This window comes from Canis aureus, chromosome 28 (assembly GCF_053574225.1).
Source record: "Canis aureus isolate CA01 chromosome 28, VMU_Caureus_v.1.0, whole genome shotgun sequence".
Classification (NCBI taxonomy): domain Eukaryota; kingdom Metazoa; phylum Chordata; class Mammalia; order Carnivora; family Canidae; genus Canis; species Canis aureus.
The window spans coordinates 37215716-37240316 of record NC_135638.1 but is presented as its reverse complement, the minus strand read 5'-3'; the positions used below and the strand labels follow the sequence as shown (position 1 = coordinate 37240316).

The following is a 24601-nucleotide window of genomic DNA, read 5'->3' as shown; positions in this document are numbered from 1 at the left end:
AGGAGAAAAAAGAAAAAAAGAAAAGAAAGAAAACTAGAGGATTATGGAGGATTCATACAATTAAAAGGGTTTCCAGAAAGAAAAAAACAAGGAAGGGATGCCTGGGTGGCTCAGCGGTTGAGCGTCTGTCTTTGGCTCAGGGGTGATCCCGCATCAGGCTGCCTGTGAGGAGCCTGCTTCTCCCTCTGCCTGTGTCTCTGTCTCTCTCTCTGTGTCTCTTGTAAATAATAAATAAAGTCTTTAAAAAATAGATATATTTGGCTCTGTGGAGTAAGTAGATTATGGAAACATAGAGAAGAAGATGTCTAAGAAGGGTGAGAGCAGAGAAACTGATGCTTGGTCACATGGGGATGGAAGTAGTAATTAGCTATGAAATCAGAATACAGTTTCAAATGACAGAAAAAAAAAAAGCATGGGTTTACGTTACAGAACCCTAGAAGATTTTGAAAGATGTGAACATAGTGGGAAAGCAGGCAGGACTGAATTATTTTTTAAATTGAGAAAACTTGCCTTTCTGCGCTACCCAGGGAAGGGTCCATACGGCGTTGTTTTGCGTTCCCATCGTAACTTAAAGGGAAACTTTAACAATCTCCGGAGCCCTTGATGTTCTGCAAATGAAGGAGGAGGATGTCCTCAAATTCCTTGCAGCAGGAACCCACTTAGGTGGCACCAACCTTGACTTCCAAATGGAACAGTACATCTACAAAAGGAAAAGTGATGGTATCTACACCATAAATCTGAAGAGAACCTGGGAGAAGCTTCTGTTGGCAGCTCGTGCCATTGTTGCCATTGAAAACCCAGCTGATGTCGGTGTTACATCATCCAGGAATACTGGCCAGCGAGCTGTGCTGAAATTTGCTGCTGCTACTGGAGCCACTCCTATTGCTGGCCGCTTCACTCCTGGAGCCTTCACTAACCAGATCCAGGCAGCCTTCCCAGAGCCAAGGCTTCCGGTGGTTACTGATCCCAGGGCTGACCACCAGCCTCTCACAGAGGCATCTTACCTTAACCTGCCTACCATTGCTCTGTGTAACACAGACTCTCCTCTGCGCTACGTGGACATTGCCATCCCTTGCAACAACAAGGGAGCTCACTCAGTGGGTCTGATGTGGTGGATGCTGGCCCGGGAAGTCCTGCGCATGCTTGGCACCATTTCCCGTGAGCACCCATGGGAAGTCATGCCTGATCTCTACTTCTACAGAGATCCTGAAGAGATTGAAAAGGAAGAACAGGCCGGGGATCCCTGGGTGGCGCCAGTGGTTTAGCGCCTGCCTTTGGCCCAGGGCGCGATCCTGGAGACCCGGGATCGAATCCCACGTCGGGCTCCTGGTGCATGGAGCCTGCTTCTCCCTCTGCCTGTGTCTCTGCCTCTCTCTCTCTCTCTCTCTGTGACTATCATAAAAAAAAAAAAAAAAAAAAACAGGCCGCTGCTGAAAAGGCTGTAACTAAGGAGGAATTTCAGGGTGAATGGACGGCTCCAGCTCCTGAGTTCACTGCTACTCAGCCTGAAGTTGCAGACTGGTCTGAAGGCGTGCAGGTGCCCTCTGTGCCTATTCAGCAGTTCCCTACTGAAGACTGGAGCGCTCAGCCAGCCACTGAAGATTGGTCTGCAGCTCCCACTGCTCAGGCCACTGAATGGGTAGGAACACCACTGAGTGGTCTTAAGCTGCTCTTCCACAGAAGGAACAGAATGGAAATAAGGTTGACGGAAAATAAACAGTTTCTAAAAATAAAAAATAAAAAAAAATTGAGAAAATTTACTGGAAGGATATCAGGAGATTGCAAATTGTTGAGTGTTCTGCTTAATCATCACACTAGCTTTTTGGCTATTGATAAATATAACCATAACATAGGAGAAATTTCAATATTCATTGCTGCCTAAGAAGGGCTGGTAAGTAGTCAAGGGTCCGTGCATGTGTTCACAGAAAGGTGGTGGGTGTGCATGTTAGCGTGCACATATGCACACTCAGGGAAACTAACAAGCAACAGCAAGGTAGAACCACACTAAAGAGAAACATGGCAGGTTTTTATTCCTAGATATGAATTTGGGGAGTAAGAACAGCGAGAAGTACAGTAAGAAGTCTTGAGAGGAGCCTTCAAGACCAGAGGGCCCTCTAGTCCCTCTGCTTATCCAGAGAGGCTAGGTCCCTAGCATTCTAGTTGCCTTCTTTCTCCATTCCTGCCCCACTGGTGGGCAAATGCTGTGGGAGAGACACAGCACAGTTGGAGCCACTGCGAGTTGTCCTTCCATATTTGATGAGCCTTTAATGCTTTCTGTTTCCCTAATCTGCATTTTCTCTTGTGTCTTCATAGGGACTGTTGTATATTTCCTTCATTCTCTGACACCTCCCTTTTTTTCTTAGTATTGGAAAATAACTCCACTTTCTAGTTTATGAAGAAAAGTGCCAACGTAAACTTTTATTTTCCCTACGCTTCTATATTGCCATCTGTGTATTGATGATTCTAGGTCTCTAATTACATCCCATGTCTCCTGAACCTGAGTTCTATAGATGCTTCGAACTTAGCTGAACTTACTCACCTTGCCACCCCTTGTGATCAGCACCCTATAAACAATACTCAAGCCAGGATCCTAGGAAGGGATCATGCTTGATGTCTCCCTGTCTCTAAAACCATGTCCCCTCCCCTTCACTGCCATATCCCATTAGACCAATCACCAGTTCTAGTCAGCTCTGCTTTCTTACTATTTCTCTTCAGCTTTTTTGTCCCTTGATGACTCTGACCGAGTCTTTCCCAGCTCCGATCCATTTTCCCAGACTGCCTGTAAATGATTTTTCTAAAGTAGAATTCTGTTCCCTTTTTGTTCTGTAGATTCTAGCTGTGGGTCCTCTGTTGCACTCAGGAAAGTCCCAAGTCCCAAACTTTTAGTGTTCAAGGATCTTGTGGTTCAACATTGCTCACCTCACCAGAATCCTCTATTGCCACTTCCTCCCTTCCCAGACTTAATGCCTTCCTTAAGGATATACGATCCAGGGCTTAGGAGTTCTCTGGAATGCTTATTTAAAATACAAAGTCCTGGGCTCCAGATTCTGAGATGGTACATGGGTTTTAGGGCTCGGGAAGCTGCATTGCAACAAGCTGGGTGACTCATGTGGAGGTGGCCCTTGGGCCCACCTGGAGAAATTCTGCTGCTCAGGCTGAATGCAGGATTCTTTCTCCAAGCTTCATGCTGCTAACCTCTAACATTTCCATGTGCTACGTTCATTACCTGGAATTTCCTTCCCATTTTTTGCCTTCTGCCTTCCTTATCTCCATCCCTACGTGGTTTTTTATCCCTCTCTTCTACACTGCAGTTTACAAGTGGGGCCTACTGGGAAACCTCATCACCTCTTCAATTGTTAGTGAGTAAACTCCCTTTCTTTGTACATGCTAAGAAATTTATTATGCTGTCACTACCTGTTCACTGTTTTCTCCTGTATGAGCTGATGAGTTCCTTATGGGCTCGCCCTCAATTCGTGATTCTTCCAAACCTGACATTTTAAAAAGAATGACAGTACTGCACTAAGGCCATTAAGCCCTATTTCCTGGCAGCACAAATACCACAGAAGTGGCATGGCAACCTCCTTCTATCCTTTGTCCAACATATTATCAAGGGTGAATTTCCCTTAGCTTCAGTTATATAGCATGTTGACCTTGCTTAGGGAGAAGTATGGAAACATCCCACAATAAGTTCACTTAAGGAGATGATGAGCTTCTTTGTAAATATATTTTTAAATTGAATTCTTATTTTCCCATGGTAGTAAATAGAAATGAAAAGAAGATCTTAAATCATTTAGGGTACTTTCTGTATTTGTAGGTTCCTATTGGAAGAGGGGAATGCTTCTGAGAATAGCTAAACTTATTGGCAACAGCATGAAAAAGATGATTCGTTTTTGAGCTTTCAGGCAAGAATACTGATGAATTAAAAAGCCTAAGTAAGAAAAGCCTGGCAAGAAAACCAGATTAAGTTCAAAAATTATAATAGTATGGGCTAAGTTGCCATCCATGCTTTTAGCCATCCAGGATAGAAGTAATTTTCCCTCAAGCTTAATTTTGAATTGTTTAAAACTTTTTCTTCCCCATAAGACAGGAAATAATTATGTGACTCTCAACATTCTTGTATTTATTATCAACATATCTTACCCACTCCTACCAGGCAGTGTGTCAGATTTGTGTAATCAGTAATGATCTTAGGTTGTGTCAATTGAGGTGTTATATAGAGTTTGGAAATCAGAGAGTCTTCACTTAGTATTCTCCCCTAGGGTGTATGCAGCTTATTGCTTTATTGATGTTACTGTTAGGTGGGAAAGAACTTTAAATGTGTCATAGATTGGATTTTAATGAGAAAAATAAAGTCAAAGAAAAGGGAGTGACTGAATGCACCATCAGGATTTTATGGGAAACATTCGCTGGTCTCATTTGATTTTGTTTACTGCATCAACTGCACCATGTCTCAGGCATATTTTGTTCATATATAATTTGTGAAGTATGTTTTGATGCATGGCCCTATTCTGGTGACTTTCTCCAAAGTATTCTTTTTTATTTCTCCAATATAAGCATTCGCACTTAACACGCTTCTCTATAGTCTTTATGGATACACTATATTTTTTGTGGCTTTTTTGGTCAGATAAATCTACAGGAAGTACTTACCATTATATTTGTATCATGCCGTTAGAAAAATATATGCACAGTGAATGCTTTTATTCATAGGATGTTGATCACTAATCAGTACCTATACAAGACCCAGAACAACGCTGACAAGTAACTTCATAAATAGGATGCCTTTCATGTGTCCTCTAGGCACTGTGTTTCCACCTTTAGTTATCCCATTCCTTTCTTGGTTCCTACAGACAGACCCAGAGTCCCAATGACAAAGTCAGTTGTCCTGAACCTGTTTACCTCCTGGTGGAGGTCAAGCCAAAAGAGTGGGAAGAAGAAGGGTTTTACTTGTAACAAGTAAGGAGAACACCATGAATATTTCCCAAGTCAGTGCCCACGCCTTCTGCCACAACAAAATTAAGGAAGTTTTAGGTGGAGAGCGCAGGCATATTTGTGGAAGGGCTTGGCAAAGGAGAGTTCAGTGCAGAATTGGAGCCAAAGTAATCCTAGGTCAACAAAAACCAGGTCCTGTTTGATTGAGGTCACTGGGGCCAGCAAGGGTCCATCCACATCAACAGTTCTCTGGATCCAGTTAGTATGGAGCTTGAGTGCTCAGAGGGATTTAAATCCAGCAAAAAGGACTCAAGAATCTGTGTTAGGTCAATCTTTACTTCTGAAATTGTTTTACTATTGATTTATTGTCTCTGATATGGTCAGGCTATTTTGTGGCCTGTCAGTAGACACTTGAGTTTTTGCATTCTCTTTATTTCCTTTAAGTCTTTAACAATTGCAGTCTATTTTTCTGCAATTTGAACATATCCCAGGCAGTTTTGCAAGAAATGTGCTTGGACACATAGTGCTGGTCAGGAATAGATCACAAAATAGCTGGGGAGCTTAAAATGATGTCTCTTATATTAAGATACCTATGTCTTATCTTTCTTTTTCCAGGGATACCTAACTTACCTGCCTACAAGCCCATCACCATGGCAACCCTCCTGGGGCTGCTCTCTTCCTCACCAACTTAAGCTCTTTCCTTTGACTTACCATTTCTTTAATAAGAAGCTCCAGGAAAAGGTATTTGTAGTTTCAGCTCACATGATGCTCCTCACTCTTCTGTAACTGTTTGGCCTCATGAAACCACGGACAGAGAGTTGTTGGTCATTCAGTGGGAGGAGTCTACTCTATTTCCTCATGTTTTACAAACAAGGGCTAAGTGTACCGGGCAAACGATCATTCAGCTTCTGTGGGAAAATATCTAACTTTTTTCATGCAGAGATAGTTCCACAGATAGTTCCACAGATGGAAGATGATTAAAGTTCTCATAAAAGTGTATCAACTCTAACTTTCAAATTAGCTTACCTACATTTTGGCACGGATATCTTGATCTAGGGATCAGAAAGAACCCTGGATATAGTTACCTAGCAACTAGCTTTAAATTATAATGAAGTTAAGTAAGTTTGCCCAAGATCCAACCATATCAGGAACAGACACTTGGCCAAGATTAACCTAAATCCATTAACTTGAAAAGTCCCAAAAGTCAAGGTTGCTTTCTTAAGTATAAACAAATATAACGCTTCAAACATAAATTATGTTGATGTTTAGAACTTTTACAATGTTTGAAATTCTCTGTGATTGTGTTTTTTTTTTTCATCATATTCAATCTTTCTGTCCTTGCCTCCTTGTCCTGCCTCTTCACACACGTCCAGTCAACCACTGACTCTTGCCAGCTGTCCCTCTCAATACCTATAACATCAGGGTGCTCTTCCATGTTTGCTCTCCTATGCTGTGGTTTATGGTGTCATCATTTCTCATTTAGCACACTCTTTTCTGTATCTTTATAAACCTATCCACGGAGACAAAGCACAAACTTTGTAATTAATTTGGCTTAGATTTTCCTGTTCCTCTTTCTAGTCCTCCATGGCACTGGAAAATCCTGCGAAGCATAGTTCTTAGATTCTTAAAGTTTATAGTAAGATAGTTGTGCAACCAGGAGCTTAAATGAGATTGAGTGAGAAGGATCCATTAATATAGTCAGAATTCTGTGTGGTCCCTCTGTGACCTGGAACAGATGTTTCCTGAGAGTTGTTGAGAATGGATTCTCCCTTCTCCTCACCCACCTCTCTTCTGAGTTGCGTATCCATGTGTGTCTAGGCAGATGTGCAGGAGTGGCCTTCAGTTTGCCTTTTTCTCTAGGTCATTCTCAACATGTGCAGGGGCAATTGTTCCTCGTGAGACACTGTGAGGGAATATCTCCATTGATACCTTCTCAAGATGCAAAATTGGAGTCCTTGTTATCTGCTCATTTTCTTTGCTCTGCTAATGGAGGGATCTAGGGTTCTTGCCGGGAACTAATGTTGACTTCTCAATCATTAGAAAGTTTAGGAATATTGAAATAATATATACCAAAAAGTTAAGAGTAATTAGTTCTGATGACTAGAAGTATGATGTTTTCTATACTTTTTTTTGTTCATATGTATTTTCTTTGTAGTTCATAAATGCCACATATTATTTTTTATAAAAAGTAGCCATTTTCCAAAGAAGATATATGATTGGCCAACTGATATATGAAAACATGCTCACCATCACTAGTCATTAGGGAAATGCAAATTAAGACCAAAATTGAGATATCACCTCACACATGCTGGAATGGTCACCACCAAGAAGATAAGAGATAGAAAATACTGGCATGGATGTGAGAAAAAACATTGTGCACTGTTAGTGGGATTGTAAATTGGTGCAACCACTGTGTAAAATAGTATAGGGTTCCCCAGAAAATTAAAAATAGAAATACCATTTGATCCAGCAATTTCACTTCTGGGAAGATAACCAAAGAGAATGAAAATACTAACTGAAAAAGATATTTGCATACCTCCCATGTTCATAGCAGCATTATTTACAATAACCAAGACATGGAAACAAGCTAAATGTTCATTGATGACGCATAAAGAAGTTGTGGTATATATGTACAGTGTAATATTATTCAGCTATAAAAAACAAGTAAACAACTTGTTTGGACCTGGATGGCATTATGCTAAGTGAAGTAAGTCAGAAAAGACAACTACTGTATGATCTCACTTCTAGGTAGAATCTAAAACAAAACAAAAACAAAAACAAAAACACTCACTGAACTCATAGAAAAAGAGTTTGGACTTATAGTTATCAGAGGCAGGATGTTGAGGAAAGGGGAATTGGAAGAAAGTGGTCAAAAGGTACAAACTTCCAGTTATAAGATAAATACTAGGGATATAATGTACAACATGAAAATTACAGCTAACATTGCCCTGTGGTATACAGGAAAGTTGGTAAAAGGGTAAATCCTAAGAGTTCTCATCACAAGAATTGTTTTTTTTCTTGTTATTGTGTCTACATGAGATGATGGATGCTAACTAGACCTATTGTGGTCATCATTTCACTTTACATGTAAATCAAATCATGATTCTGTACAACTTAAACCTTGTACAGTAATGTCTGTAAATTATTTCTCAATAAAACTGGAAAAAAGATATCAGAAAATTAGTTTTTAAAAATTTTTACTTTCAAATAATTTCAAATGTGCAAAAATTTGAAGGAAGAATACAAAAGATTTCTGTATACCTTTGACATTCTCACTCTACACATCTACATACATACACATTATTCTATATTTTTCTGAAGGATGTGAGAACAAATTGCAGATATGTGGTGGGCATATGATGTAATGAGCATTGGGTATTATATAAGACTGATGATGAATCACTGATTTCTATCTCTGAAACAAATAATACATTATATGTTAATTAACTGAAATAAAAAATATCAGTAAAAAAAGAAAGAATTAATGTATACCACTGCATGATAATGATGAGCTTAACCCTAATCCTAACTCAGGACCCTCACAGGTGAGACTGCTTTCACTTCCCATTTGTGTCACTTGTGCTTCCACCAGCTGATATGTGAATGCCCATGTCTTGACTGGATTATTTGTTCTTTGGGTGTTGGGTTTAATAAGTTCTTTTTTTTTTTATAAGAGACTCTTTTTTTATTTATTTATGATAGTCACAGAGAGAGAGAGAGAGCGGCAGAGACACAGGCAGAGGGAGAAGCAGGCTCCATGCACCGGGAGCCCGATGTGGGATTCGATCCCGGGTCTCCAGGATCGCGCCCTGGCCCAAAGGCAGGCGCCAAACTGCTACACCACCCAGGGATCCCAATAAGTTTTTTATATATTTTGGATTCTAGCCCTTTATCTTTTTTTTTAAAGATTATTTTTATTTTATTTCTTCATGAGAGACACAGAAAGAGAGGCAGAGATAAAGGCACAGGGAGAAGCAGGCTCCATGCAGGGAGCCCAATGTGAGACTCGATCCCTGGACCAGGATCACTCTCTGAGCCAAAGGGAGACATTCACCCCCAGAGCCACTCAGGCATCCCTGGATACTAGCCCTTTATCTGATAAGACATTTGCAAACATCTCCTCCTATTCTGTAGGTTGCCTTTCGTTTTGTTGACTGTTTCCTTTGCTGTGCAGAAGGTTTTATCTTGATAAAGTTCTTTTTTTATTATTTATTTTTTTAATTGGAGTTCAATTTGCCAACATACAGCATAACACCCAGTGCTCATCCCATCAAGTGCCCCCCTCAGTGCCTGTCACCCAGTCACCCCCAACCCCTGCCCACCTCCCTTTACACCACCCCTTGTTCGTTTCCCAGAGTTAGGAGTCTCTCATGTTCTGTCTCCCTTTCTGATATTTCCCACTCATTTTTTCTCCTTTCCCCTTGATTCCCTTTCACTATTTTTTATATTCCCCAAATGAATGAGACCATATACTGTTTGTCCTTCTCCGATTGACTTATTTCACTCAGCATAATACCCTCCAGTTCCATCCACGTCGAAGCAAATGGTGGGAATTTGTCATTTCTAATGGCTGAGTAATATTCCATTGTATACAGAGACCACATCTTCTTTATCCATTCATCTTTCGATGGACACCGAGGCTCCTTCCACAGTTTGGCTATTGTGGACATTGCTGCTAGAAACATCGGGGTGCAGGTGTCCCGGCGTTTCATTGCATCTGTATCTTTGGGGTAAATCCTCAGCAGTGCAATTGCTGGGTCATAGGGCAGGTCTATTTTTAACTCTTTGAGGAACCTCCACACAGTCTTCCAGAGTGGCTGCACCAGTTCACATTCCCACCAACAGTGCAAGAGGGTTCCCCTTTCTCCACATCCTCTCCAACATTTGTGGTTTTCTGCCTTGTTAATTTTCCCCATTCTCACTGGTGTGAGGTGGTATCTCATTGTGGTTTGGGTTTGTATTTCCCTGATAGCAAGTGATGCGGAGCATTTTCTCATGTGCTTGTTGGCCATGTCTCTGTCTTCCTCTGAGATTTCTGTTCATGTCTTTTGCCCATTTCATGATTGGATTGTTTCTTTGCTGTTGAGTTTAATAAGTTCTTTATAGATCTTGGATACTAGCCCTTTATCTGATATGTCATTTGCAAATATCTTCTCCCATTCTGTAAGTTGTCTTTTAGTTTTGTTGACTGTTTCTTTGGCTGTGCAGAAGCTTCTTATCTTGATGAAGTCCCAATAGTTCATTTTTGCTTTTGTTTCTCTTGCCTTCATGGATGTATCTTGCAAGAAGTTACTGTGGCCAAGTTCAAAAAGGGTGTTGCCTGTGTTCTCCTCTAGGATTTGGATGGAATCTTGTCTCACATTTGGATATTTCATCCATTTTGAGTTTATCATCTTTGTGTATGGTGCAAGAGAGTGGTCCAGTTTCATTCTTCTGCATGTGGATGTCCAACTTTCCAGCACCATTTATTGAAGAGACTGTCTTTTTTCCAGTGGATAGTCTTTCCTCCTTTGTCAAATATTAGTTGACCATAAAGTTGAGGGTCCACTTCTGGATTCTGGATTCTGTTCCATTGATCTATGTGTCTGTTTTTGTGCCAGTACCACACTGTCTTGATGACCACAGCTTTGTAGTACAACCTGAGATCTGGCATTGTGAAGCCCTCAGCTATGGTTTTCTTTTTTAATATTTCCCTGGCTATTCGGGGTCTTTTCTGATTCCACACAAATCTTAAGATAATTTGTTCCAACTCTCTGAAGAAAGTCCATGGTATTTTGATAGGGATTGCATTGAATGTATAAATCGCCCTGGGTAGTATTGACATTTTCACAATATTAATTCTTCCAATCCATGAGCATGGAAATATCATTCTCAATGGGGAAACACTGGGAGCTTTTCCCCTAAGATCAAGAACAAGACAGGGATGTCCACTCTCACCACTGCTATTCAACATAGTACTAGAAGTCGTAGCCTCAGCAATCAGGCAACAAAAAGAAATAAAAGGCATTCAAATAGGCAAAGAAGAAGTCAAACTCTCGCTCTTCACAGATGACATGATACTCTATATAGAAAACCCAAAAGACTCCACCTCAAGATTGCTAGAACTCATACAGCAATTCTGCAGAGTGGCAGGATACAAATCAATGCCCAGAATTCAGTGGTATTTCTATACACTAGCAATGGGACTGTAAAAAGAGAAATTAAGGAGTCAATCCCATTTACAATTGCACCCAAAAGCATAAGCTACCTAGGAATAAACCTAACCAAAGAGGTAAAGGATCTATACCCTAAAAACTACAGAACACTTCTGAAAGAAATTGAGGAAGACACAAAGAGATGGAAAAATATTCTATCTTGATGAAGTTCTAATAGTTTATTTTTCTTTTGCTTCTCTTGCCGTTGGAGACGTGTCTAGCAAGAAGTTGCAGTGGCCAAGTTTAAAGAGGTTTCTGCCTATGTTCTTCTCTAGGATTTTGATGGATTCCTGTCTTACATTTAGGTCTTCCATCCATTTCGAGTGTATTTTTATGTATGGTGTAAGAAAATGGTCCAATTTCATTATTCTGCATGTGGCTGTCTGATTTTCCCAGCACCATTTGTTGAGGAGACTGTCTTTTTTTACACTGGATATTGTCTCCTCTTTTGCTGAAGATTAGTTGACTACAGAATTGGGGGTCCATTTCTGGGTTCTCTATTTTGTTCCATTGATCTACTTGTCTGTTTTTGTGCCAGTACTGTACTTTCCTGATGATTACAGCTTTGTAATACACCTTGAAGTCTGGAATTGTGATGCCTCTAAGTTTGGTTTTCTTTTTTAACATTACTTTGGCTATTCAGGGTCTTGTGGAATGATGGGGGGAATGATCCATTAATTTTAGGATTGTTTGTTTTAGTGCTGTGAAAAATGCTGTTGATATTTTGATAGGGATTACATTGAATGTATAGATTGCTTTGGGTAGCATAGACTTTTTAATGACATTTGTTCTTCCAAGCTATGAACATGGAATATTTCTCCATTTCTTTATGTCTTCCTCAATTTCTTTCATGAGTATTCTATGGTTTTCTGAGTACAGATCCTTTGCCTCTTTGGTTAGGTTTATTCCTAGGTATCTTATGGTTTTTGGTGCAATTGTAAAGGGGGTTGATTCCTTGATTTCTCTTTTTTTCTGTCTCATTGTTATAGTATAGAAATGCAACTGACTTCCATGCATAGATTTTATATTCTGCAATTTTGCTGAATTCCTGTATGAGTTCTAGCAATTTTGGGGTGGCATCTTTTGGGTTTTCTACACAGATTATCATGTCATCTGTGAAGAGTGAAAGTTTGATTTCTTCTTTGCTAATTTTGATACCTTTTATTTCTTTTTGTTGTTGGATTGCTGAAGCTAGGACTTCCAGTACTGTGTTGAGCAACTGGTCAAAGTGGACATCCCTGTCGTGTTCCTGACCTTGAACGAAAAGTTCTATTTTTCCCCATTGATGAGATATTCACTGTTGGTCTTTTGTATATGGTTTTTATGATATTGAGGTATGTTCCCTGTATCTTTACACAGTGGAGAGTTTTTATCAAAAAAGGAGGCTGTATTTTGTCAAGTACTTTTTCTGCATCTATTGAGAAGATCATATAGTTCATGTCCTTTCTTTTATTACTGTCATGTATCATATTTATTGACTTGAGGGTGTTGAACCAGGGATAAATTCCACTTGGTCATGGTGAATAATCCTTTTAATGTACTGTTGGATCCTATTAGTGACTGTCTTGGTGAGAATTTCTGCATCCATGTTTATCAAGGATATTAATCTGTAATTTCCCTGTTTAGTGGGGTCTTTGTCTGGTTTTGGGATCAAGGTAATGTTGGCTTCATTTAATGAGTTTGGAAGTTTTCCTTCCATTTATATTTTTTGGAAAAAGTTTCAGAAGAATAGGTATTAATTATTCTTTAAATGTTTGGTAGAATTCCACTGAGAAGACATTTGGCCCTGGACTCTTGTTTGTTGGGAGATTTTTAATTACTGATTCAACTCCTTTGCTTGTTTTAGAATTGTGCAGGTTTTCTATTTCTTTCTGTTTCAGTTTTGGTAGTTTATATGTTTCTAGGAATGCATCCATTTCTTCCAGATTGCCTAATTTATTGGAGTATAATTGCTCATAATATTCTCTCAGAATTGTTTGTGTTTCTTCAGTGCTGGTATTCTGTTTCTAATTGTCCTTGTGTCAGACAATTTGAAGCTGGTCCTAGAATGTTAACTGTTGAGGAGCATGGCTAACTCAAGTTTTCCTCTATTAAAGTTTATCAGAAGCCTGGGTAAAAAGAGCTTTTTTGAATCACCAAATTAGAAAAAAAGACCACTATTATTGAATAATAATATCCATGGCTGTCAAAATGGACTTAAATTCATTCTCATGCTTCCTTGATGACTTTATAAGTTCACTCAAACATTTAGAAATTAGTTTGACTATATCAAGCATTGAGAAAGCACTATTAACTTACACCATTTCATGAATTCTACTGAAGAAATCATCTAGTACAGGGGGACAAAATTATCTGAAGGATGTTTATGCAACATTATTGAAAAAGAATAAAATTTATGAAAACAAATTAAATGTTCAAAATGGAACAATAATTAAATAAGCCATGTTATTTTTGTTCCAAGGAACACTTTGTGGCAATAAAATACAGGACAACATGGAAAAAATTTATATATTATTCACTGAAAATCACAACTAAGTATGCTGTAATTACAGCTATGTAAAACACTGATTTCAAAAGATCTTTCAAGGAAATGAATAAAAATGATACCAATTGGGTGGTAATAAAGATAGATTATAGAATATCAATTTTCATTTAGTAATTTTCAAATTCTATATAATACAATTATACTATTTAAATCTTAAAATGAGTGATGCTCAAGAATATGGTAATGCAGTTTGAATTTGAAAAATCCTGATATATCATCCAATTGACAGACATAGCCCTAATAGAGGGCATGAGAGCCTTGATACATCACGTGCTCCCCACCAGTGGGAGCTGTCCTTCAAAACATTAACATTTGTTAATTTAAGAAGCATGAATTTTTTTTCTGTTGTAGTTTTTGCACTTTTGCAGTAAGGTTGAACATTTTTATATGCTTATTGGGTTTTTGCGTGTGTGCATACTCTCTTCTAAGAACTACTTATATTTTTGCCTATTTTTCTACTTTAGTGATTTTAGTATTTTTTAGTAATTGGCTTATATAAGGTCTAAATAGAGGAAGGAATTTAGTGATCTCATCATTGTGCTATTCTTACTGCCAAATTTTTTCTCTTAATTTATTAAATAATGATTTTAGGTATAAAGATGTTTAAGATATTTTTTATTATTCAAATCAGTAATTTCTGCACATAAGTAATTTCCTACTTCTTCCTTTGGGGCAAATTATAACATACATACTGAAGAGTGTTTTACACACACACACACACACACACACACAATTTCATATGTATGAAGAAATACAACTGCCAACATCTCAGAAGCCCTCCTTTGTCACTTTTTTCACTTTGTGGTCACAGGACTCCTCTTCCTTCTAGTGGTAATAACTGCCTGTGGTATAGGCAGCCTTTATGATGACCTCCAATGTTATTCATATTCTTGTGTAATTCCTTTCCCTTCAGTATGAGCTGGACTTGTTGACTTCCTTCAAACCAATAGAATCCAGGATAGACAATGCTGTGGCACTTTTAAGATTAGGTCCGGTGGTAGTTTCTATTTCTCCTTTCTCATTTTCTGTTCTTCCCTATCCCTCTCCTAGTCTTTGTTCAGCAGAAGAGCTGCCATGTTGTAAGCTGCCTTATGGAAAGGTCCAAGGGACAAGGAACTGATATCTCCAGTCAACAGCCATTGAGGATCTGAGGCTGCCAACAACCACATGAGTAACTTGGAAGAAGATCCTGGCCCAGTCCAGCCTTGAGATGACAACAACCCCTGTAACACCTTGATTGGGCCTGTGAGAGGCACACATCTAAGACATACTGGGATTCCTGATCTGTAGCAACTATGAGATAATAAATGTTTGCTGTTTTTAGTCACTAAGTTTGGGGATGATTTGTTATGCTGCAATAGATAACCAATACATTACTCATTTTAATGACAATAACTTGCTCTTCTTTTTATTTCTCATATAAATTTGGCTTTCCTAAAATTGAAAATTGATACATAGGTATAACCTACCATTATTTATATCTAGCTTCTGCAACATAATGATTGAAGTACTTTTCAATCTTGTGGCATGTAGTTATAGTTTGTTAATCTTTGTGGCTGTATGGTATTCTATTTTAAAAGTACATCAGTTTATTCACTAAATGTTGATGGAAATTTAATTCATATTTTTGGCTATAATGAACTATGATTCTGTCAACATTCTTCTACATGCACAGTGGTATGCCTATACATACATACACTCTGTATGTGTACCTAGCAGTGGAATTTGCTGTGTCATAAAATATTGATATCTTCAGATGTTAAAACTATTTTTCTGAAGTGTTGTACTAATTTATTCTTCCACAAGCAAGTTATTAGAATTGTTTTGTCCCACTTTCTTGTCAATCCTTTAAGACTTTAAATATTTAATCAATCTGGTGAGTGTATGGTGCTATGTCATTGTGGTTTCAGCTTTCGTTTCTTTTTTTATAATGCAATGAAGAAGCTTTTTATTTTTATTATTTTTTAAGATTTTATTTATTTATTCATGAGAGGGGCACACACACACACACACACACACAGAGGCAGAGGGAGAAGCAGGCTCCATGCAGGGAACTCAACGTGGGACTGGATCCCAGGACTCCAGGATCATGCCCTGGGCTAAAGGCAGGCACTAAACCACTGAGCCACCCAAGGATCCCCTGAAGAAGCTTTTTATATACTTATTGGCCAATAGGATTTTATCTTTGTCTAGTGTGTGAGTCTGTCTATTTTTTAACTGGATCTGTTGTCTCTTATTGATTAATAAAATTGAAAAATATACTCTGTATAAGAGGGTTTTTTTTGTGTGTGTGGTTGTATGTTACAAATATCATTTCCCAATTTGTTGGTACTCTTTTCACTCTTATGGTGTATTTATTTGAACAAAAGTTTTGTGTTGTTTAAGAAATCTTTCCCTATCAAGAGATAGGGAAATATTATCTTCATCATATTTTTCTAGTATTGCCTTTTACATTTAGGCATTTAATCCTTCTTAAGTGGACTTTTTGCTATAGATGTAAGGTATGAGTCAAATCTGTTTTTTCCTGCATGGATACTTAATTGTTTCAGCACCATTTATTAAAAACTCACTTCTTTTTTTCCTCCACTGCTCTGCTTTGTTTGCAAACTATTGCCTGTCTTTAGGTACTAATTCTGCTCCACTGATCTATTTTTCTATCCAGGCAGTAATACCACACTGTCTCAATTTACTATAGCTTTATTATGAGCTTCAATATGTAAAAGAACAAGTTTTTCCACTTCTTTTTTAGAAGTATCTTGCTTATTCTCTTTGCATTTCTATATACATTTTAGAATGAGCTCATGTAGTTGTACACACACACATACACACACACTGACAAACACTTGAGGTTTTGAGATTGTATAAATTAGAATTCACATCTTTACATTTCTGAGTCTTCCTTTTCCCCCCAACATTTCTTTAAATTCCAGTTAGTTACCATACAATATAATATTAGTTTCAAATGTAAAATTTAGTGATTTATCACTTACATACAACACCCAGTGCTCATCACAGGTGCCTTCCTTAATATCCATCACGCAATTACACCATCCCCCTGCCTGCCTCCCCTCCACTTCCCTCAGTTTGTTCTCTATAGTTGAGTCTGTTTCCCAATTTGCCTCTCTTTCCTCCCATGTTCATCTGTTTTGTTTTTTAATTTCCACGTATGAGTGAAATCATATGTTATTTGTTTTCCTCTGACTGGTTTATTTCACCTGGCACAATACTCTGTAGCTCTATCCATGTCATTGTAAATGGCAAGATTTTATTCTTTTTTGTGGCTGAGAAATATTCCATCGTATATATGTACACCGCATCTTCTTCATCCATTCATCAGTCAATGGTCATTTGGACTATTTCCATATTTTGGCTATTGTAGATAATGGTGCTATAAACATCGAGGTGCATGCATCCCTTCAAATTAGTATTTTGTATTCTTTGGGTGAATACTTGGTAGTGCAATTGCTAGATCATAGGGTAGTTCTTTTTTTTTTAGATTTTATTTATTTATTTATTCATGAGAGACACAGAGAGAGGCAGAGACATAGACAGAGGGAGAAGCAGGCTCCTTGTGGGGAGTCCAGTGCTGGACTTAATCCCAGGACCCCGGGATCATGACCTGAGCCAGAGACAGGTGCTCAACCACTGAGCCACCCAGGTGCCCCTCATAGGGTAATTCTATTTTTAACTTTTTGAGGAACTTCTATAATGTTTTCCACCGTGGCTGTACTAGTTCACATTCCAACTAGTAGTGCATGAGTGTTCCTTTTTCTATGCAACCTCACCAACACCTGTTGTTTACTGTGTTTTTCATTTTAGCCATTCTGACTGGTGTGAGGTGATATCTCATTGTAGTTTTGATTTGTATTTCCCTGATGATGAACGTTGTTGAGCATTCTTTCTTGTCTGTTAACCATCTGGATGTTTTCTTTGGAAAAGTGTCTATTCATGTCTCCCGCCCATTTTTTAACTGGATTATTCATTTCTGGGGTATTGGGTTTTATGTCTTCATATATTTTAGATACTAACCCTTTATCCAGATATGTCATTTTCAAATATCTTCTTTCATCCTGTAGGTGAACTTTTAGTTTTGTTAACTGTTTCCTTTGGTGTGTAGAAACTTTTTTTTTTTTTTTTTATGAAGTCCCAATAGTTTGTTTTTGCTTTTGTTTCCCTTGCCTCAGGAGACATATCTAGTAAGAAGTTACTATGGCTGGTGTCAAAGAGGATATCGTCTGTTCTTTTCTAGGATTTTGATAGATTTCTGTCTCACATTTAGGTCTTTCATTCTTTTTTAATTCATTTTTGTGTTTGGTGTAAGAAAGTGGATCATTTTCATTCTTTTGTATATTGCTGTCTAATTTTCCCTACACCATTTGTTGAAGAGACTGTGTCTTTCTCATTGCATATTCTTTCCTGTTTTGTCCAAGATTAACTGACCATAAAGGTGTGAATTCATTTCTGGGTTCTCTATTCTGTTCCACTGATCTACGTGTCTGCTTTTGTGCTAGTACCATACTGTCTTGATGACCAAAGCTTTGTAATAAAGCTTGAAGTCTGGAATTGTGATGCCTCCACCTTTGATTTTCTTTTTCAATATTATGTTGTCTATAAAGGGTCTTTTGTGGTTCCATACAAATTTTAGGATTGTTTGTTTTAATGCTGTGAAAAATGCTGTTGATATTTTGATAGGAATTCTATTAAATGTGTAGATTGTTTTAGGTCATAGACATTTTGGCAATATTTGCTCTTCCCTCCAATCCATGAACGTGGAATGTTTTTCAATTTCTTCATGTCATCTTCAATTGATTCCTTGATTTCTCTTTCTGTTGCTTTATTATTGTTGTATAGAAATGCAACAGATTTCTGTACATTGATTTTGTGTCCTCTGACTTTACTGAATTCATGTGTCAGTTTTAGCAATTTTTTGGTGACGTCTTTTGGGTTTTCTATATAGAGTATCATGTCGTCTGCAAATAGTGAAAGTTTGACTTCTTCCTTGCTAATTGGATGCTTTTTATTTCTTTTTGTTGTCTGATTGTTGAGGCTAGGACTTCCAGTACTATGTTAAATAATAATGAACATCCCTGTCTTGTTCCTGACTATAGAGGAAAAGCTATCAGTTGTTCTCTATTGAGGATGATATTAATTGTGGGTTTTTCACATACGGTCTGTATTATGTTAAGGTATGTTTCCTCTAAACACACTTTGTTGAGGGTTTTTATCATGAATGGATGTTGTACATTGTCAAATGCTTTTAATGCATCTAGTGAGAGGATCAAACGGTTTTATCCTTTTTTTTACCTAATATGATTTATCATGTTGATTGATTTCAATATTCACAAATCAATCAACACTTGTTCCTTGCAACCTAGGAATTAATCCCACTTGATGGTGCTGAATGATTCTTTGAATGTACTGTTGGACTCGATTTACTAGTATTTTATTTTATTTTATTTTATTTTATTTTATTTTATTTTATTTTATTTTTAAATTTTTATTTATTTATGATAGTCTCACAGAGAGAGAGAGAGAGAGAGAGAGAGAGAGAGAGAGAGGCAGACAGAGACACAGGCAGAGGGAGAAGCAGACTCCATGCACCGGGAGCCCGACGTGGGATTCGATCCCGGGTCTCCAGGATCGCGCCCTGGGCCAAAGGCAGGCGCCAAACCGCTGCGCCACCCAGGGATCCCTACTAGTATTTTATTAAGAATTTTTGCATCCGTGTTCATCAGGGGTTTGGCCTGCAGTTGTCTTTTGTAGTGGAGTCTTTTCTGGTTTGGGAATCAGGGTAATGCTGGCCTTATACAATGAGTGGAAATTTTCCTTCCATTACTATTTTTTGGAAGTTTTAGTTATTTCTCCTCCCTCATTTGTGATTTTATTTACTTAGATCTTTTCTCTTTTCTTTTTGATAAGCCTGCCTAGAGGTTTATCAATTTCATTAAATTTTTTCAAAGAACCAGCTCCTGGTTCCATTGATCTCTTCTATTATTTTTTTGTTTTTATATCATTTATTTCTGATCTAATCTCTATTATTTCCCTTAATTATTATGTAAGGTTAGGTTGTCTATTTGAGATTTTTCTTGCTTCTTCATATAGGCCTGCATTGTTCTATATTTCCCTCTTAGGATTGCTTTTGATGCATCCCAGAGTTTTTGGACTATCATGTTTTCATTTTCATTTATTTTAAAAATATTTTCTTTAACTTCTTGGTTGACCCATTCATTGTTTAGTAACATGTTGTTTAACTTCCATGTATTTGTAGTCTTTCTAAATTTTTCTTCTGGTTGATTTTAAGTTTCATAGCCTTGTGGTCAGAAAAGATGCATGGTATGCATATTCTCAATCTTTTTGTACTTATTGAGTCCTGCTTAGTGACCAATATGTGGTCTATTCTGGAGAATGTACTATTTGCACTTGAAAAGAATGTATATTATGGTCTTTAAGATGGAATGTTCCATCTGGCCTGGTTTGTCATTCAAAGCCATTGTTTCCTTGTTGATTTTCTGCTTAGATGATCTGCCCATTGAGGTAAGTGGGGTTTTAAAATCCCTATTATTGCATTATCATCAATGAGTTTCTTTACACTTGTTATTAATTTATATATTTGGGTGCTCCCAAGTTAGGGGTATAAATATTCACAATTGTTAGATCTTCTTGTTGAATAGTTCCCTTTATTATTAAATAGTGCCCTTCTTCATCTCTTGTTAAAATCTAGTTTGTCTGATTTAAGTATTTCTACTCTGGCTTTCTTTTGAAATCCGTTTGCATGATAAATGGTTCTCTAACCCTTCACTTTCAATCTGCAGGTGTCTTTAAGTCTGAAACGAGTCTCAGTTGTACGCGGCGCCAGATCTGCAGGCGGCTGTTGTTTCCGCGGGCCGAGTCTGGCCCACACAGAAGCAACTATGTCTACAGGACCCGCAGTCGGGATCGATCTTGGCACCACCTACTCCTGCGTGGGTGTCTTCCAGCACGGGAAAGTGGAAATAATTGCCAATGAGCAGGGAAACCGAACCACCCCAAGTTATGTCGCCTTCAGACACCGAACGATTGATCGGTGATGCTGTGAAGAATCAAGTTGTGTTGAACCCCACTAACACGGTTTTCGATGCCAAGTGGCTGATTGGACGTAGATTTGATGATGCTGTCATCCAATCTGATATGAAGCATTGGCCCTTCATGGTGGTGAATGATGATGGCAGGCCTAAGGTCCAAGTAGAATACAAGGGGGAGACAAAAAGTTTCTATCTAGAGAAGGTGTCCTCTATGGTTCTGACAAAGATGAAGGAAATTGCAGAGGCCTACCTTGGGAAGACTGTTACCAATGCAGTTGTCAGGGTATGTATGAAGTATGTCACTGCATACTTCAATGACTCAGCGTCAGGCTACCAAAGATGCTGGAACTATTGCCGGTCTTAATGTACTTCGAATCATCAATGAGCCAAATGCTGCTGCTATTGCTTATGGCTTAGACAAGAAGGTTGGAGCTGAAAGGAACGTGTTGATCTTTGATTTAGGAGGTGGCACTTTTGATGTGTCAATCCTTACTATTGAAGATGGGATCTTTGAGGTCAAGTCCACAGCTGGAGACACCCACTTAGGTGGAGAAGACTTTGACAACTGTATGGTCAATCATTTTATTGCAGAATTCAAGCGCAAACACAAGAAGGATATCAACAAAAATAAGAGGGCTGTCTCCGTACTGCATGCGAATGGGCCAGCACCCGGGACAGTATTGAGATTGATTCTCTGTATGAAGGAATCGACTTCTATACCTCTATTACTTGTGCCCAGTTTGAAGAATTAAATGCTGACCTGTTCCGTGGCACCCTGGACCCTGTAGAGAAAGCTCTTTGGGATGCCAAGCTGGACAAGTCTCAGATCCATGATATTGTCCTGGTGGGTGGTTCTACCTGTATCCCCAAGATTCAGAAACTTCTTCAATGGAAAGGAACTGAATAAGAGCATCAACCCTGATGAGGCCGTTGCTTATGGTGCAGCTGTCCAGGCAGCAATTCTTTCTGGTGACAAATCTGAAAATGTTCAAGATTTGCTGCTATTGGATGTCACCCCACCTCCTCCTGGTATTGAAACTGCTGGAGGAGTCATGACTGTGCTCATCAAGCGCAATACTACCATTCCTACCAAACAGACACAAACCTTTACTACCTACTCTGACAACCAGCCTGGTGTGCTTATTCAGGTCTATGAAGGTGAGCGTGTGCTATGACCAAGGATAACAATCTACTTGGCAAGTTTGAACTCACCAGCATACCTCCTGCTCCTTGTGGCATTCCTCAGATTGAAGTCACTTTTAATATTGATGCTAATGGTATCCTCAATGTGTCTGCTGTGGATAAGAGCACAGGAAAAGAGAACAAGATTACCATGACTAATGACAAGGGCTGCTTGAGCAAGGAGGACATTGAGCGCATGGTCCAGGAAGCTGGGAAGTACAAAGTGGAAGATGAGAAGCAGAGAGACAAGGTGTCTTCTAAGAATTCACTTGAGTCTTATGCATTCAACATGAAAGCAACTGTTGAAGATGAAAAACTTCAGGGCAAAATCAATGACGAAGACAAACAGAAGATTCTTGACAAGTGCAATGAACTCATCAACTGGCTCGATAAGAACCAGACTGCAGAGAAGGAAGAATTTGAACATCAGCAGAAAGAGCTGGAGAAAGTCTGCAACCCCATCGGTATGAAGCTATACCAGAGTGCAGGAGGAGTGCCAGGAGGAATGCCCGGAGGCTTTCCTGGTGGTGGAGCTCCTCCCTCTGGTGGTGCATCCTCTGGGCCTACCATTGAAGAGGTTGATTAAGCCAACCTGATGACAGGTCTAGCATTGTTCCACACATTTGAAGGACCCAAATTTGTAGCAAATTCCATGGCAGTTTTAAAGTCAAGCTGCTATAGTAAATATACTGGGCATTCTTGATACTTGAATATGGAATATGTGCACAGGGAAAGGAAATAAACATTGCACTTTATAAGCACTGTATTGTTAAGTCGAAAATGCAATGTCTTAAATAAAACTGTATTTAAAATTGGAAAAAAAATAAAATGAGTCTCTTGTAGGCAGCATATAGATGGGTCTTGATTTTTTATCCATTCTGACACTCTATGTCTTTTGATTGGAGCATTTAGTACATTTACATTCAGAGTAATTATTGATAGATATGTATTTAGTTCCATTTTATTACTTGTTTTGTTGTTACCGGAGATTTTCTCTCTTCTTTTCTAGTCGTTGTCACTTTTTGTCTTTCCTTCCCACTCAAAGAGTCCCTTTAATATTTCTTGCAGGGCTGGTTTACTGGTCATGAATTCCTTTAGTTTTTGTTTGTCTGGGAAACTATCTCTCCTCTTATTATGAATGATAGCCTTGTTGGACACACTGTTCTTGGCTGCAGATTTTTCCTATTCTGCACATTGAATATATCATGCCATTCTTTTCTGGCTTGCCAAGTTTCTGTGGAGAGTTCTGCAGCCAGCCTTATTGGTGTTCCCTCTAAGTTAAGGACTTCTTTTGTCTTGCTGCTTTTAGGATTTTTTCTTTATCAGTAAATTTTGCAAATTTAACTACTCTATGTCTTGGTGTTGGCCTGTTTTTGTTGATTTTGACAGGAGTTCTCTGTGCCTCATGGATTTGGATGTCTATTTCCTTCTCCATATTAGGGACTTTTTCAGCTATTATTTCCTCAGATAAACATTCTGTCCCCTTTTCCTTCTCTTCTTTCTGGAAATCCTATGATACAAATGTAATGTTGGATGGAGTTGCTGTGTTCCCTAAGTCTTCTTTAATGATCTATAGTTCTTTCTTTCTTCTGCTCAGCATTCTTATTTTCCATTATTCTATCTTCTACATCACTTATTTGTCCTTTGCTTATTCCATCAATTTGGTCCTTACATCCAGTTAGTTTCAAATCTCAGGTTTTGTATTTTTCATTTCTGTCTGATTCATTTCTTTAACTTTTTTTTTTAATCTCTGCAATAAGGCTCTCCCTGATATTGTCCATGCTTTTCTCAAGGCCAGTGAGTATTCTTATGATTGTTGCTTTAAATTCTCTGTCAGGCATATTACTTCTACCCATTTTGATTAGATGTCTGGCAGTGACATTTTCTGGTTCTTTCTTTTGGGATGAATTCCACTATCCTGGCATTTTGTCTAGGTCTCTACCTTCTTCTTTGTGTTAGAAAAGCCTTCTATGTTTCCTGCTCCTGAGAGTAATGGCTTTATGAAGAAGAAGCCATATAGTGTCCAGGGCCTGACCCTCAGTGAGGGTCTCTGATGTGTGCACTCTACTTCTGTGGTTTTACTCTTTTTACCTCAGGTTAGTTACCTGAAGAGGCTGTCCTTATTTGTAGTGGACAGTGTTTGGACCTTATCTAGAGTTTGATGGGTTTTAACTAGGTATGCTCTGGTTTGCTTGCTAAATGAGACCTGACACTACTTCCACTCAAACTGAAGCCTTGCAGAACTCTACGGTTGGTAGACACAGTGTGTGTAGAGATTTCTGCTGGTCTTCTGGGGGAAGAGGCCTGCTGCACTGGTCCTTAGGCACACTTGTCCAAGATAAGCAGGGGGCCGTGACTTGGTATAAGCAAGTTAGGCAGCCAGTGTTGGTGCTACACTGTTTATTGAAGTTTGTTTATACTGAAGAGTAGGGGAAGGAAGTGGCACCAGCCAGCAACTTTGTCCTGAGAGAGCGAACTCTGTGCTTGCTGCTTTCAAGGAAGCACCCCATTGAAAAATTAATAATTTTCCCTCATGAATCCCATGTGTTTTCAGATAGCTGTTTTCATATAATCTGTCTCTGGGTTGTTTGCCTGCCTAGGGCAGTGAACTGCACTTTGGGCTCTATCCCAGTCAAACCTGCTGATTTTTTAAAACTCCAAACTTTAGGGACATGCTGTGGTGGAGGCCT

At 38.7% G+C, this 24601-nt stretch overlaps 1 long non-coding RNA gene and 2 pseudogenes across 3 annotated transcripts in view; all 3 read left to right on the top strand.

Annotated features, from left to right (window-relative positions):
• LOC144300655 (uncharacterized) overlaps positions 1 to 15929 on the top strand; it is a 123758-nt gene extending 107829 nt beyond the window's left edge. For 2 of the 3 annotated variants that reach the window (XR_013367419.1, XR_013367420.1), the window contains exons 4-5: positions 5545 to 5670; positions 14719 to 15929. This is a non-coding gene — a long non-coding RNA (uncharacterized LOC144300655). The remainder of the gene's footprint in view (positions 1 to 5544; positions 5671 to 14718) is intronic. The other variant, XR_013367421.1, reaches the window with a different exon arrangement.
• LOC144300129 (small ribosomal subunit protein uS2 pseudogene) lies at positions 573 to 1680 on the top strand (annotated as a pseudogene).
• Positions 15930 to 20548: 4619 nt separating the features above from the next.
• On the top strand, positions 20549 to 22740 carry LOC144300653 (heat shock cognate 71 kDa protein pseudogene; annotated as a pseudogene).
• The last annotated feature ends 1861 nt before the right edge of the window (positions 22741 to 24601 follow it).